General features: G+C 37.4%; 1 pseudogene; it reads right to left on the reverse strand.

Moving 5' to 3' along the window:
• Positions 1 to 401: 401 nt before the first annotated feature.
• Positions 402 to 8,383, reverse strand: LOC120168860 (annotated as a pseudogene).
• Between the last annotated feature and the right edge of the window lie 8,389 nt (positions 8,384 to 16,772).

The following is a 16,772-nucleotide window of genomic DNA, read 5'->3' on the forward strand; positions in this document are numbered from 1 at the left end:
AGAGCCAAAGGCACCTTCTTGAGAAAGAAAATGTATTTGGAGGCACAAGTATAAAAAATCAGAACTAGCTTCATGATCTTCCGTTTGTCTGATATCCTCGATTTTCAAGAAAATCTATTTGTTCCATCACTAACAACTTTTGTCCTGAAACTCTTTGTTTTATATCACAACTCTGGATTTTTGTAACAAACCAAAACTTCACAAACTTTGGAACTGATTTTGCATGTTTATACGGTATAAATTGGCATGGGAGGAAGCTGCAATGCCACTATAGACAACATCTTACCACCAACAGCAATCAGATTCCAAACCCAGGATAAGAAGTTCAATGCTATCCGGTGTATCAAATCATGTGACAAGGTTCAACCAAAACTTTTGAATGTGACAAGGTTCAACCAAACTTTTTAATGTACAGCTTCAAAGAATAGAACCTGTGGTTGCAAGTGCCCCTGCTCACACATAGTAACAACATCAGCCCACCTTCCGATTACCTGGGCATTAAACTCAAATTGTAACACACTGGAAACAACAGAATACACTGGATGGCATACTCCATAAAAGAACACAAACTTACCTTGACAATTTTGTCATCATACATAATCCACCTTTCACGATCATGACTATAGGCAAAACAGTGAGTGTTGACCATAATAGCAAACCTGAAAGTTTCAAATGAAACATGAAAAGTGGAACAAAATCAAACCTTAGAAACAATGTTAAAAAATCACCCCTTTCTGCATTTTAAATCATGTATTAAAAGTAAAACTCAAAAGGAGATAGAAAGAGAGGAGGAGAGGGAAGGAATACACATATGTACCACTGAGACTAGATTATGCTTATTTTTTGGATCTAGACCACGATAAAGGACAGCAATATCTATTTCAGTGCTCAAGGCAGCCAGTGTTGCAGCTATGTCAGCAGCACTTTCACAGGTATTCTGCCAACCAAGAACTGCAAGACCAAAAATGATAATGATTTTATAATTATATAAACCACATGGCTAAGTATAAATTCATTTAACAACTCCAAGAACCTGTTGCGAAAACATGTGGTGAATTTGAAAGAATGTGGTGAACATAGTTGAGCTTCCCACATCAACCAGCCTCCGGATCACAAGCTAACTGATGGTTCATCTCCACAAGATTTAAAAGCTCATCAAAGGAACTTTCAGCAAATATAGCCTGAATGACAAACCAAAGCTTGTTAGTAAGAACCAAGTAAAATTGTTCAACAGGAATTCTTTAACTATGATATTTTGAAAAGGATGATACCTTCATTGTTCGCAGTGCACTGGCATTTATATTATGAAAGAAAGTAGTGTATTTCAAATGTCTGGACTCTAGACCACAATTGTAGCAGTTCATGCGTTCAAAGACATCCATTCCAAAAAGGGAATGAACTATACAAGCATTGCTTGCACAATCCCAAAAGCCCGCACAGTTGCTGTCCACAGAATCAGCATCACAAACACTCGAACCAGAAGTAAAAGACCTATGAAGGCAATCAAATATTACAGCCAATACTTCAGAAGCATCATTCATCTGAGCCTGTAATTGCCACTACTTATGTCAAAACTCTCCAACATAGGCATCCATCTAAAATCATAGTTATCATAATGATGATATATCTAACAATTAAGTCGCTTCACTTTCTTTCAAACTCATTTTCCTTTTTCCTTGTGAGTTTCAAGAGTATCCTCTTTCGAAAAGCCAAATTGTAAAATAAAAACTGAACCTACCACTTGGAAAAAGTTACTATCTGGATACAAGTTGCTAAGAGCTATTCTCAGTGATGTAGGAGAAACTGGTTCTCTCCGTGCATCAGTAGATGCAGTGTTCAGAGCAATGAAAATCTCATATAGTGCACAAACAACACATGGATCTCCCACATGAACATGTTCTGATGTCGATCTCCGGAAGAATTCATCACAGAACCGTCTCAAGTGCCACAACGACTGAGGTTATACCAAGAGCAAGCAAGCAAGTTAGCAAGACAAGATTACATATATAGCCGAGTTCAAGAATTGTAGGCCAAAAGAGACCGTTTCACTCCTACAGGAAAAAAACCAACCTGTATTATAACATTCAGAAAGCAATTGTATTCACCAACTTCATTCTGGAGGCCAGTACCAAAGACCTCAATTTCATTCAAACCTTCATTGGTGACGTCATTTGGTGAGACACCTTGGTTGTTTACTTGCAGAGGTGCTCTTTGTGCGTGGTATGTATCTGAAAAATAAGATAAATACCCGGTTAAAACGCTGCTGAAGTAGACAACTATTCAATGCAACTGAAAACAAGGAACTTAACACCAAATACATACATAAATAAATTGCATGTTTCCCGGCAAGCTGCAATAAATCCTAAAGAAGAATGCTATAGAACTGTATACAAACTGCAGAAATTAATATGCAATGACAAAGCTGCAACTTTAGTCAAAACTTATACGAGTCCAATTCATCTATATGAAACTTATTGCAACACGTATTGAAGCATCAATTTGAAAATATATATGCAACTATGCAAAAGACTACCAAAAACACTGATATACAACACAACAGTTTAACCAGACTACCTAGTTTAACCAGAACTACCTAGTTAAATACTAATGACTCCAATACATATCCCTTGTAACAAATACCCAGCAAAAGAACTTTTGACAAGTTAGTCAGCAGAAGAGCAGTACATAATGATGCAAAATATTCCTTAAATAGATGAAACCAAAATCATTTTTTCCACTAAAAACTTCACAGGTGAAATCATTGTAAAGTATTTTCATAAGATGCTACTCAGAAGATGGTCGCTCACGAAAATTATCCGACATACACTACAATAGTTCTTTTATGTTCAAAAGTTACAATTGGTTTGTATCAAGACACCCAATGCCAAACGTAATGCTTGAAAGAGTAGCAATAAGGGATTTAAATAGCAGTCCGCAACCGCAATAGTGCCCGCGACATAGCGGTAGCGGTGCCGTCCAATACCGCTATTGTATGACCGCGATACCCGCAATCACCACAATAGCGCCCGCTATGTCTGCAATCATGATAAACGCAACGCAAACGAAAACGCAACTGCAACCGCTATTTAAATCCCTCATAACCAATAAGAAGTATGTATAAGTATACGCAGTAAGAACATTACCTAGGCTCTGGCGAACTGCCTTCTTAAGGTCAGCTTGGAACCTTTCTTCATCATCTTCCTGAGCTTGTAGTGGTCTTAAAGTCGTTGCATCACCTTCTCCAGAGATAGGAGCAACTGATTTCACAAAGTACCCATGTCAACTTAGTTTCTATAATATGAAAAGAAATCTGAAAACAACTTACTATAGTAAGTACATAATACACACATGCAAACAGACATCAAAAGAGAAACTCAGAAATAAAACCAATACCATAGGAAGAATAACATCAGACAACATGAGCACATGCATGTAAACCTGATAATGATATCCAATAAATTTAGAAGGTTCCAGCTCAAGCTATATCGGTTAAACCACATATATGCAGTATCAAAATATCTTTTGCTTCAATATGACATTGTGTGGAAGGTAACACGACATTACTGCAAAAATAAAGAAAGCCGATGTTCTGTTTACTTTTCAATAATAATTTGACATGCCATGGCAATTTCTTGAATGTGAAATTTTTCATGAGCATAAATTAGACAAAAATCAAGTATCATATTACTGAAAGATAAGGCTCCAGTAAACACAGAAATATGTTAAATAACATGAGCAGTTCAACATCAAGACATTATCATGAAAATCCAGTTCTGCTTCTACTTTTAAGAAACCCATATAGAAGTCATATAGAAGGAAATAAATTAATTCTCTCTTTTTTTCCTGCCACCATAAATGAAGTGAGAAAGGAAGCACAACCGACTTCTGCAACAGTTTAAATCAGAACCCTCTTTCAATAACCATAGAACCATTTGCCAACTCTAATATAACATTTTAGCACAGAAAATGTAAAAGCATCTAGCACAGCAAAGCACAAAGTAAGATATAACATTCTACCACAACAAGCACAAAGTTAACTTTACCACTGTCGGTGGGAACACCATTGACATATCTAACTTGCTCTTCTACATGGACACGAGAACTTCCAACTTGAATGCTTTCCTTCTCAGATGACACTACCTGAGATTTTCCATCAAGAAATCTGTTGGAACTCTTATATCGTCTAACCTTTCTTCCTGTCCATCGTTCACTAGAACCATCCTCTGAGACTGTACCATTAGATAGTCCTGCATAATATGAAAAAGATGCGATCTCCCAAGTTCGATAATGATAATTATCCCCATTCACAAACCCTGCTATATTACTAACCTTGTTTAATTTTATTATCAGTTATTGGCACAACTGAACCATTGGCATTGCTCATCGGTATACTATCCCAATCGTTTGCAACCCTGTCCTTTGGTGCCAAATGTTCCTGAAACGAAAGTTTATATAGTTTTCCAAATATCTTATTATAGTTCCTCTAAAAAGAAAAGCATAAAACACATCTCAACATAACAGCATGGACCAACTCCCATCTTATCATGTTAAAAGAACAGTGATTACCTTAATATCTAGATCACCAGTTTCCAAGTAAGCACCATGCAAACTATGTGCTGCATTCTTTGCATATGCTTGATTAGATTTTTTATTTTGCTTTGCAAGTTGCTTCTGTTTAGCCTCATTCTCAATCCGTCTTTGATACTCCAAAGTCTCCTCAAGTTTTTTTTCCTCTGCTTCAAGCTCGATTTTTCGTCTCAATTCCTCTTCTTGTTGTTTCAAGTCATTACTATCGAGAGAAACAACTTCAGAACCTAGATGATCTCCATCAGAAACAACTGCCAAAGAACTGCAAAAGAAAACACGCATGAAAATACACATTAACAGTAGTCTACATCAAAAAGTATCAATGATAGTTATGTGAAGCCAGAAAACTTTGAAAACATAAATAAGACTGCAAATTAAGAGCAGGAGGAAAATATACACTTGCTCTGCAGTCTCATTATTAAGTATATGCAGCTCATTTCCACCAGAAGCCTGAAACAGTAAGAAAAGATTAGATCTTCACAATAGAATATTACCTTAGGTAACTACCAGCTGAATTATTTGGGGAAAATGTAAAACATACCTTTGAATCCTGGGATTTTCGGAATTCTTTGTTCTTTTTCTTATCCTTGCTTTTCTCCTGTGAATTTCTGGAATTATCATTTCCCCCACGAATACCCTTCTTAGAGTCACGTGCAAGCTCTGCTAAAAAAGCTTCTCTTGCAGCATCAGACTTCTCAGTGGCATCTTTCTCGGCCAGATCCTCCAAGTGTACCTAAATTTAAAAATAATTAATAGAATAAAAAAGTAGCAAGATCAAGATATATACATTTTCTCTAGAATAAATATAACACCACACAAAACCAACTAGTTTATCACATACCCTCAAGTATGATTTTACTAAAGGAAGCAATATTGTTTGATAATCATGAGCAGACACAGGTTCAAGTTTGACTTCCAACTGCTGCATCCCAATAACATTCCGCATAATTCTAGCATCCATTTTGCTAAGCTGCATTACAGAATTAAACCAGTTAAGAATGGCAAGTTTAGAATCAATTCTTTATTTAGAAGTCGCACATAAAGTAAATGACCTCCACTGATAATTGTTCCCTCTGTCTCTGAAGGCCAACCTCTATTCAAGTGTCCACTTGATGCAGATAATCCTTAGATCACCAGTCATCATCTTCGCCAGATTCCAAGTCATATAACTGAGAAGTCACAACATCATAAGTATCCACATAGCCAAGTTGATTGACCTTCAGTTCTTCTACTTCTTTTAAAACATTAGATATAATATCCAACTCAAATCTAGCGCTGAGGAACATAACATCACTTTCATTCTCAAGTTCTTCTTTTCGCTTCCTAAGGACAGGCTCATAGCTTCTATGAACAAATTCACTGGAACTCTCCCTCTTCTTACCTTCTTCAAGACAGATCCTCCACAGCCTGCACTGCTTCTTTGTAGCTTATTTGCTCACATTTTCTTTCGCAGAGACTCTGTAGGTGATAAAACTCCTTCTCCAGGATCTGGAGAATTTCAAGTCCTTGCTGTGCTTTCTCTTCTTTAATGCGTGTCCACAATGCTAATTGATCCCCACGTGAAGGGTAAAAAAAAATCCAGGACAGAAGAGCATCGGCATCTTGTATAACCCTGTTTCCATTGCTATTAGCATTTCCCTGACTAGCATCTCCTATTGCTGCATCAGCTAATAAATGTTCATCCAGGAGGAGACACGAAGCATCTTCACTGAGAATAATTTTCTCTTTAACCTCAAGAACCTGAGTGGAACCATTCACATCATCCATAGGAGCACTCGTCTCGGAATATCTAGAAAGATCCCAAGAATGAGATATATTCTGCAATAATTTGAGGACTAAGTTGTGTAGCTCCCAGAAAACGAATGCACTTAGGATTTTGATCTACACCATAATTCAGAAGCTGAGAACCAGAAAACATACTCTGCAACTCATCCATAGTGAATTGTATCACCTTGTTAAGATGGTCAGTAGCAAGGTAGTTGTGTTTAAAAAGCAGTTTAAATGTAGCACGGATTTTTTCAAGCAACTTTGCACTCTCGGCATCATCCGCTATTGGCCCACAGTCCACAAGGTGACATGCTATTGAACCCTGATTTCCATCACAATCTTTGCATTCAATGCTATGAATTGTGTCACAATCATTGCCCTCAGCACTTCCACAATTGTAGGAATCCCTAAACTTTTCCTTCTCAAGAGGCGAGTCATTCACATCTTTGAGGCAACCATCAATCTCTTCACCATCATTCCTCCCTGAATAAAAATCGTCAGAGAACTCCAAATCACCAAATTTAGACCCATTACCTATCATTTTCAGTGAAGCAGAAATATCCAGGGGATACCAAGAACAGTTAAGGAGCATCTCTATCCACTCTTTATCAACACTCTGGGGCAAAACATTCTGCATTTTAGGGATTAGTTTCCCCATATGTTCCTGAACAAAATGCTGCATATGAGACTCTGAATCCACAAACTTCTCACTACACCTACAACAAACCCAAAACTTCCAAGTCTTATTCACCTCGGCAAATGCCAAAGCCTCCGATAGGACCTCACTAGCCAATCCATCTTTCAACAAACCAAAATATGCTTTGAGATCACTAACCCTAATCCTAAGCAAATCTTTCTTCGAGTCAACACTCATTGAATTCCAAAATGATCGAACCCAATCTCTCCTTTCAGATGTAGAACCATTCTTTCTCCTCCTATCTGCTCCTCCTCTTTGTCCATCTCCAGATGTCAATTCCAATCCAATCCTCTCTCCCTCTCTCTGCAAAAGTGGAGAAGAAGAGGCTGCGTCAGATTTCTGCTACTGCAACAACCTAGCAGCAGCAACTCTAACCTCAATCTCTTTCCTTCTTTCTTCTGGCGTCTTTGCAGCTTTCCTAATCTCATTAGGTCTTCTTGCTTGTACTAACCTAACCTCCATGGGATCCTCCGTTACTCTCCTAACCGGAATGAGCCTAAACTTCTCTTCTCCGCTCCCTAAATTCTTCATCCAAGTAGAAATGGAAGCAATATTAGATTTTTGTATCAACGCCCTAAGCTCACTTTGTACGTGCAAAATTCTCGCCTCCGCGGTTGGTATTTTCTGTTGACTCTCTTCTTGTAAGCTTTCTTTGGCAGGATCCACCGGATTCTCAATGGCCAATGCGCGTTCGCATTCTTGAATCACTTCTTCATACTCTTTTCCATAGTTAGCTGATTCATACAATAAATTAGCATAAAAATGAGCAAATTCGATCGAGTTTGGAGATAATTCAGCAGCCTTTCTGGCCTAATCGATCGCGTTCTTGAAATGCCGCTGCTTGACTTGATGGTCATCGATGATGGAGGCCACTTTCACGCAGACCGTGCTTTGAACGCGGTGGATTAGCGCCGCGTGAACCGAGTTCTCGTGACGAGAACACGCATCTTTCATCAACCGGAGGGCTTTGGTATGGTTGCCACGTCGGAGTGCAGTTAGGGCTCGCTCACACTCCCCCTTAACCGCCGCAGACGACAACGGCGACGAAGAAGACGAACCATCTTCGGATTCAACCGGAAGCGCCAATACCTCGATCTTGGTATTGCCACTCAGCTGGGCCGCCTGTTTTAATCGTGGAGCAATGTTTTTCTTCCTGTGCCCCATCTAATTCTATCCCAATCAAATTAACATGCATAAATATCTTTCTTTCAGGAATTCAATCGGAGATGAAGACGTTGAAAAGGAATAATGGCAGAGAAATGGGGATAACGGCCGGCGGGAATCGAAACGACGATCAGAGTCTGATGAAAGTAAAAGGGCTAAAAAAAAAGAGCTTCGTCGTCTGCTGTTTCTTGTTGCTTTGGTGCTTGTGAAGAAGAAATAATAATAACAATAATAATAATAATAAGAGAAAATAACTAATAACCTCATTGACTAAAAATGTCTTATAATATACGATTTTAACCAATTTTTTTTAGATTTGTCAAAATGACCAATAAAATCACAATGCGAAATAAAAATCACAACGCGATTTCCAGAATCGCAAATCAGTTCCCAGAATCGCAACGCGATTATGAAGAATCGCAATGCGATAGTACAAATTCGCATTGCGATTTTCTAGAATCGCAAAGCGAATATGAAAATCGCAACGCGAACATATAAATCGCAACGCGATTCTGACTATCGCAACGAGTATCCGTAAAATCGCAACGCGTATCCGTAAATCACAACGACAATACGTAAAATCGCAACGCGTATCCGTAAATCGCAACGAGAATACGTAAATCGCAACGCGTATCTGTAAATCGCAACGAGTATCCGTAAATCGCAATGCGTATCCGTAAATCACAACGACAATACGTAAAATCGCAACACGATTTTTAAAGCGCCATTAGAATCGCTAAGCGTATTTTATTTTCAAATTCCAAACACGAATATTAATTATCGGAACACTGAACCGTCCACAGTATATCCCGTAATCGCAACTCATAACTTAAATCCTAAAATCACAACTCAGTCCCATCTCCATCTCTCACTCTCTACGGCGAAATCCGTCCCCATCTCCGAAGATTTCCGTCCCCATCTCCGGCGAAATCCCTCACAACCATTCACGGTCAGAAATCCCTCACAATCATTCAGAAATGAAAAATCAACCTCCGATGGTTAGTTTTTTAATTATTTTTATTTTGAATTTTTTGCATTATTTTAGGTTTTTCATATTGAAATTGATGATAAGTTTATTGGTAATTTCAATAATAGATTAACCATTTCACTTAGATTTCTTATTAAATTCATTCGATTGCTGCCAATACTGCTAAACTGTTTAGTCTTTAACCCTGTGAAGTTAGTATTTGTCTTTGTTTTATCTTTTGGTTGAAGTAATGCAATCTATTAAAGTTTCAATTTGCAGAAGAAGAATAGTTTTTAAACTTAAAATCGCAACATGAAAATGAAAATCGCAACACGAAAATGACTATCGCAACGAGAGAAATGAAAATCGCAACGAGAGAATCGCAACGCGAAATGAAAATCGCAACGAGATAATCGCAACGCGAAACCAAAATCGCATTGCGATTTTCATTTCGCGTTGCGATTTTAATTTCGCGTTGCGATTTTCATTTCGCGTTGCGATTCTCTCGTTGCGATAGTCATTTCCGCATTGCGATAGTCATTCTCTCGTTGCGATAGTCATTTCCGCATTGCGATAGTCATTCTCTCGTTGCGATTTTTATTTCAACCAAAAGACAAAACAGTGTTGCAAATTTTAGTTTCAAGAATAAACTACTACTCTTTATGTTTATTGTTTTTGGTATATCTTCACAGTGTAGTTTTTTGTATATCTAACTTGGTATGTTTATTATTTTTGTAGAAATTTTTTTCGGCTTCATTGACATTAAGGAATAAAGTTAGCCTAGCCACTACAATTGCTTCGAAGCTTTCACCTGCACAAAGAAAATTGTTTGAGGAAACCTGCTTCGGGCCATGGCTGAGAGTACAGCATCCGGGTGGAGATGCTAATTTGACCCATTTGTGGCTTCAGACCATGACTAGCGATCTACCCGACAGTATACAACGTGGTGAGGAAGAGATATTGTTTCATTTTCCACCGGCGTATACTTGTTTTGGGCGGAAGGAGTTCTGCTTAATCACTGGTCTACGATTCGGACACGATGATGTAGGCTGGTACATTAGTCATATCAACTGCCCATCATGGTTATCTCGGGTTTTTCTTGATGAGTCAATAGAGAAGCCGAACTTACACGTCGATGACCTGAAGAAATTGTTTAATAAGAAAGATGGTTTTACTCGGATGAATGACGTCGATGTTGTCCGAGTATGCCTTCTAGTACTTTTGTATGCCGACTTTTTAGGCAGAGAGGCCAGACAACCTATTCCTCAGGAGCTAATATTATTGGTAGAGGACCTAAATGCATGGAATCTATTTCCGTGGGGTTCGTATATATGGAAAGCTACCTGGACTAAGTTGTCGTCTGCCTTTGATGACCGCAAAAGTTTGCGTGGCGATAGGTCGAAATACACTTTGTCATGCTTTGTTTGGGCCTTTAAGGTAAGAATTTCTATATAATGTTTTCAAAATTATAATTAATTATTTAATAATTACAAATGTTTGTTATTATATTGTTTGTAGATTTGGATATTCGAGGCTTTCCCCAGCATGCGGACATATGCATTAAAAACTTCAAATGATATTCCTAGGGCTATTTCCTGGAAGAGGAAACGTCTGTTGGATTGGGAAGACTTAATATCATATACGACAATAAATAATGTAAGTTAACACAAATACTATCATATATAAACAAGTTATTAATAGTAGACGTTTAACTTTGTTTGAGTTTTTATATTTTTAGGAGGCCAACACTCCATTACAGAGACTGACACCCACGGAGGCTGAGCTTGCCACTGATTGGTGGCAAGCTAGTAAGCGTTTTTTTCATGGCACGAATGATGAGCAGCCTTCACTTCCTCCACTTCGAGAGCCATCACCTCACCCAGAGCCATCACCTGATCGACCCGACTATACACCTCTACAACTAGAGCCATCACCTATCCCGTCACATCATCGAGCCTATTCTCCACCATCACCTCATGATAGGCGACCGGAAAAGATGCCAAGACTTCTATCTCCCTATTCTCCACCTCCACGGGATGAGTCAAGGGAGTTACGTGATGAGGTCAATGCCTTGCGTGAGGAGATTGGTACTCTACGCGATAACGATGGTGCATGGCGTGTGGAGGTGTCTACTTTACGTGGTGAGGTTGTCGCTCTACGTGAGATGGTAGTATCGTTACAGAATGAGGTTCATACTCTACGCAACGAGGTAAGTTTAAGATTTTCCATATTTAACTTGATGATAAATTTACTCGTAATTTCACTTAGATTAACCATTTCACTTAGATTGCTTAGTAAATTTATTCGGTTGCTGCCAATACTGCTAAACTGTTTATTCTTTAACACTGTGAAGTTAGTATTTGTCTTTTGTTTTGTCTTTTGGTTGAAGTAAATTTATTCGGTTGCTGCCAATTCTGCTAAACTGTGTATTCTTTAACACTGTGAAGTTAGTATTTGTCTTTGTTTTATCTTTTGGTTGAAAGTAAATTTGTTCGGTTGCTGCCAATTCTGCTAAACTGTGTATTCTTTAACACTGTGAAGTTAGTATTTGTCTTTGTTTTGTCTTTTGGTTGAAAGTAAATTTGTTCGGTTGCTGCCAATTCTGCTAAACTGTGTATTCTTTAATACTCTGAAGTTAGTATTTGCCTTTGTTTTGTCTTTTGGTTAAAGTAATGCAATCCATTCAAGTTTCAATTTGCAGAAGAAGAAATAGTTTACTTTCGCAACACGAAAATTAAAATCGCAACGTGAAAAATGACTATCGCAACGCGAAATGAATCGCAACGAGAGAATCGCAACGAGAAATGAAAATCGCAACGAGAGAATCGCAACGCGAAACAAAAATCGCAACGCGAAACAAAAATCGCAACGCGAAACAAAAATCGCAATGCGAAACTATAATCGCGTTGCGATTTTCATTTCGCATTGCGATTCTCTCGTTGCGATAGTCAAATTCGCATTGCGATAGTCATTTTCGCATTGCGATAGTCATTTTCGCATTGCGATAGTCATTTTCGCGTTGCAATTTTAAGTTTCAGATTCTATTCTTCTTCTGCAAATTGAAACTTGAATGAATTGCATTACTTCAACCAAAAGACAAATACTAACTTCACAGTGTTGAAAATTTAAGTTTCAAGAATAAACTACTACTCTTTATGTTGTCATTGAACCTGCACTAAACCTATATGTTGTCCTTTTAAATGTTTATATAAGTGCTTACTTCTGGAATGTTATCTGATGCATTTTGTGAACAATGATATAATAATGACTTGGGTGAATACCGTGCAAGTTTGAAATATATTTGTCTTTGTTCTCACTGTTTAATATCATGTCTGTTTATTTACTGATTTATGTATTAATTTATTTTTAGCGGCCCACTAAGGTGGATGCTCTACGTCGGGTTTTTCTTGCAAGATGGAGTTCATGCATCAGACGGCGTGCACGTGCCATTACGTCTCCGTTCACCCCAATAGTGCGAAGAATCCATAAGAAAAAGCCCGACTCACCTGTCATCGTTCAAGAGGCCTCCCCTATCGTTCAAGAGGCCCCTATCATCCCTCAAGAGTCCCCTCCCACCATTCAAGAGGCCACTGTCATCGTTGAAGAGGTCCCTCCCAACATTCTAGAGCCCGATTCACACGACGTAATATATCGAATTATTGAGAAGCCCCCTCACGTGCCGGACATGATGGATGACTGTTGGCTTTCGTATAAGTTATCGGCCAGTACCATTCCGGCAGATGAAGTGGAGAGAAAACAACTACCGGAAATAATTCTGGATAATACCCTTTGGGCTAAGACCGCAGTTGATTTTTATCTACATGAGCAGAGCCAAGGGTGTTACGCTGACATATACAAACTCAACGATGATATGCATTTGTTAATTGAACGGTCTTGGTGGGGTGTATTATTAGGGGTTGAAGACAACGACTATTTCGATGGGGGGGGTAAGTCTTATATTTCTTATATTTCAGTTTGATTATTTTTTTAAAAATTTATGTAATTCACTAATATATGTCTTTTTTTGTAAAACAGCATATTGATGCATGGGTGACATGTCTTCTAATTGTAAGGAAATTGAAGAAAAATATTAAAAAAACGTGATATACAATTATGCCGATGTCTTTTCACGTAGTTCACTTGAAGAATCAACGACAGGAATCATATGTGTTGGCTAATGGACAAGCTAAACTTTATCCTGCATGGTGGAAGGTCGATAAGGTTAGTATATTTGTTTAAATATTTTAAAGGTGTTCATAAATAAGTGCGCAATTTGAATTATTACATTTCGATGCAGGTGTTTATCCCTGTTTTGGACCGTACTCGTTGGCTTATCGTCGAGCTTCAGCTCCCATCCCTAAAGACAATAGTATAGGACAGCATGATAAATTACATATCATTGTCTGATTTGAGAGATATGATTAAGGGATGGAGCTCTCATTTGGTTAAATTCTTGGATGCAATTGATTATTGGACTAAGTCTGGAAACAAGAAGCCAAAGAAGTTCAATGTTTCAGTTATCAGAGACGAGACCGCGCCACAACAAACGAAGGAAGCCAGAGGGGATTGTGGTCCTCTCGTATGCATGTGCTTGGAGCGTTTGACGACAGGAAGTAAACATTTTCTACCTCCCACCGATAGAGATAGAGGTGCAGTAGGCTTGTGGTTTCGGCATTTTATGGCTAGAGCGATATATACGAGACGCTGCCTACCTGCATCCGCGTTATGAAAGTGTCCATAAACAATTTGTAAGTCAAATGCAAGTGTTGTTAAACATATTTACTCTTTTTGGTTTGAAAATGTTTGGTTAAGTAGCTAGAATTCAATAATTTGTTGTTTGTAGGTTTTAGATGTGTAGAAAGTGTTGTTGATTCAATGCTTGGTTTCTGCAGGTTAATCCTGAAGTGAGCTGCGTGAAATGGATGTATGGGTGTAAAAGTTGATTTCATTATTATTTTTTGATTGTTTAATTGATTTGTAGAAGATGATTTGTAAATGTTGATTTGTTTAATTGATGTGTACCTAATATTTGTGCTTGTTTAATTGATTGAAATGTAATTGTTGATTTGTTGATTTCAATCTGCATTATGTTGAATGCAAAATAGACTATCGCAACGCGGAAATGACTATCGCAACGAGAGAATTGCAATGCGAAATGAAAATCGCAACGAGTGAATCGCAATGCGAAATGAAAATCGCAACGAGAAACTAATTTCGCCTTGCGATTTTCATTTTCGCATTGCGATTCACTCGTTGCGATTTTCATTTCGCATTGCGATTCTCTCGTTGCGATAGTCATTTTCGCGTTGCGATAGTCTGTTTTGCAATGCGAAATGAAAATCGCAACGAGAAACTAATTTCGCCTTGCGATTTTCATTTTCACATTGCGATTCACTCGTTGCGATTTTCATTTCGCATTGCGATTTTTATTTCGCATTGCGATTCTCTCGTTGCTATAGTCATTTCCGCGTTGCGATAGTCATATTCGCTTTGCGATAGTCAAATGAATGTCTAATAAGTGATAACAACTAAACTTATCATAGCAATGTTCAAACTCAAGTTACTAATACATGCCTAACTGAAAATGTTAAAAGTTCACACATAATATACACATAATACAACGTTTGCATTTAAAAATCACCTAAGTTAACAGTCCCAAAAGGTGAAGCCGGTTGTGATTGGGATTTTGATGAGGATCCATATTTTGGTAGAGGAAAAGATGATTGTGATGGCACTGGTGATCCACATGTCAACCTTGTATGACCACTTTCCTTGCGATTTTGGCGTTGTGAATTATCGATCGCGTTGCGATTTACGGATACGCGTTGCAATTTTACGTATTGTCGTTGCAATTTACGGATACGCATTGCGATTTACGTATTCTCGTTGCGATTTACAGATACGCGTTGCGATTTACGTATTCTCGTTGCGATTTACGGATACGCGTTGCGATTTTACGTATTGTCGTTGCGATTTACGGATACGCGTTGTGATTTTACGGATACTCGTTGCGATAGTTAGAATCGCGTTGCGATTTATATGTTCGCGTTGCGATTTTCATATTCGCGTTGCGATTCTGGAAAATCGCAATGCGAATTTGTACTATCGCATTGCGATTCTTCATAATCGCGTTGCGATTCTGGGAACTGATTTGCGATTCTGGAGATCGCGTTGCGATTTTTATTTCGCATTGCGATTTTGTTGGTCATTTTTGGCAAATCCAAAAAAATTTGGTTAAAATCGTATATTTTAAGACATTTTTGGTCACTGAGGTTATTTTCTCTAATAATAATAATAATAATAGAAAGGCTGAGGCTTTTGATTTGTGAGAAAATTAATTTGGATCTAAAAGTTAAATGGACAATGTACACATTTGTGTTTCATTTTTACCCTATTTTAAATTCTCAAAACCAATACAAAGGAAAGAGTTAATTGTATCCTATGATCATTATTTTAAATTGATATTTAAAATTTTAAATATTCTAACTTTATCCTCAAACTATGACTTTTATTCTAAATTAGTCCTTAAACTTTTGAATATTTCAATTTCATCCCAAAATATGACTCTCATTCTAAATCGGTCATCAAACTTTTGAATCTTTCAATTTCATCCTAAAATATGACTCCTATTCTAAATTGGTCCTCAAACTTTTGAATCTTTCAATTTCATCCCCAAAGTCACCCAAATGTGTAATTAATTCTAATCATATTTTAACTTAAGGGTCTGTTTGTTTCACTATAATTGGTTTTTTAGAAAAAGTTTTCCTCATTTTCCAGTGCTTGGTTGAAGGAGAACAGATGGTCAACGTAATTCATTTTCCTGGTCAATAGAATTTTCTTTGCATTTTTTGGAAAATGACTTACGATTGATTTTTCGTAAGTTGTTTTCCAAAATTTTCACTTCAATGCATTAATACTAAAAAATATTACTTTATAAATTTAGTATTAATATAATATTTTAGTAGCATTTTAATAAAAATATTATTTATTGCAATATATTATTAATAAATTTAATAATATTATATTATATTTTTTAGTATTTTAACCCCCTCAGACTGATACGGGTAACCCGATCTGATCCGGGAAGTCACATTAGGGCACCGGATCGACCCACTATAAAAATCTCAGAAAATTTAAAACTTTTATTAAAACATGTAACTCATAAAAATGATTTATCAGTATGCAGAAATAAAACAGATTTTCAGACTCGTATATAAAACAAAATATAATTACATGCCCCCTAATCAAATGTACCATACTCTGCAAGTGACGCCGGAAGAACTCCCTTACTGATGTAGATAGGTGCACTGATACGATTATTTTAACCTGAAAAGGGTGAATTAACAGAGTGAGCTTTATAAAGCTCAGTAATACAGTACTACCAGTTGATGCTACAGGTTATGCAGATAATAGAAAGACATAATTTTTCTTATTGGTTCAGACATCTTCAGATCTTTATGTTGAGCGGAGATCCTACTGATATTTCAGGTAGTAACAGACAATAAGCTTTCAGTTTAGATGGAAATATTTTGGATGATTGAGTTCAGGAGATCATGATGGTTATCTAGTTTGTTCCCGTAAAACATTTAA

Source organism: Hibiscus syriacus, unplaced genomic scaffold (genome assembly GCF_006381635.1).
Source record: "Hibiscus syriacus cultivar Baekdansim isolate YM2019G1 unplaced genomic scaffold, ASM638163v2 tig00111721_pilon, whole genome shotgun sequence".
NCBI classification, from domain to species: domain Eukaryota; kingdom Viridiplantae; phylum Streptophyta; class Magnoliopsida; order Malvales; family Malvaceae; genus Hibiscus; species Hibiscus syriacus.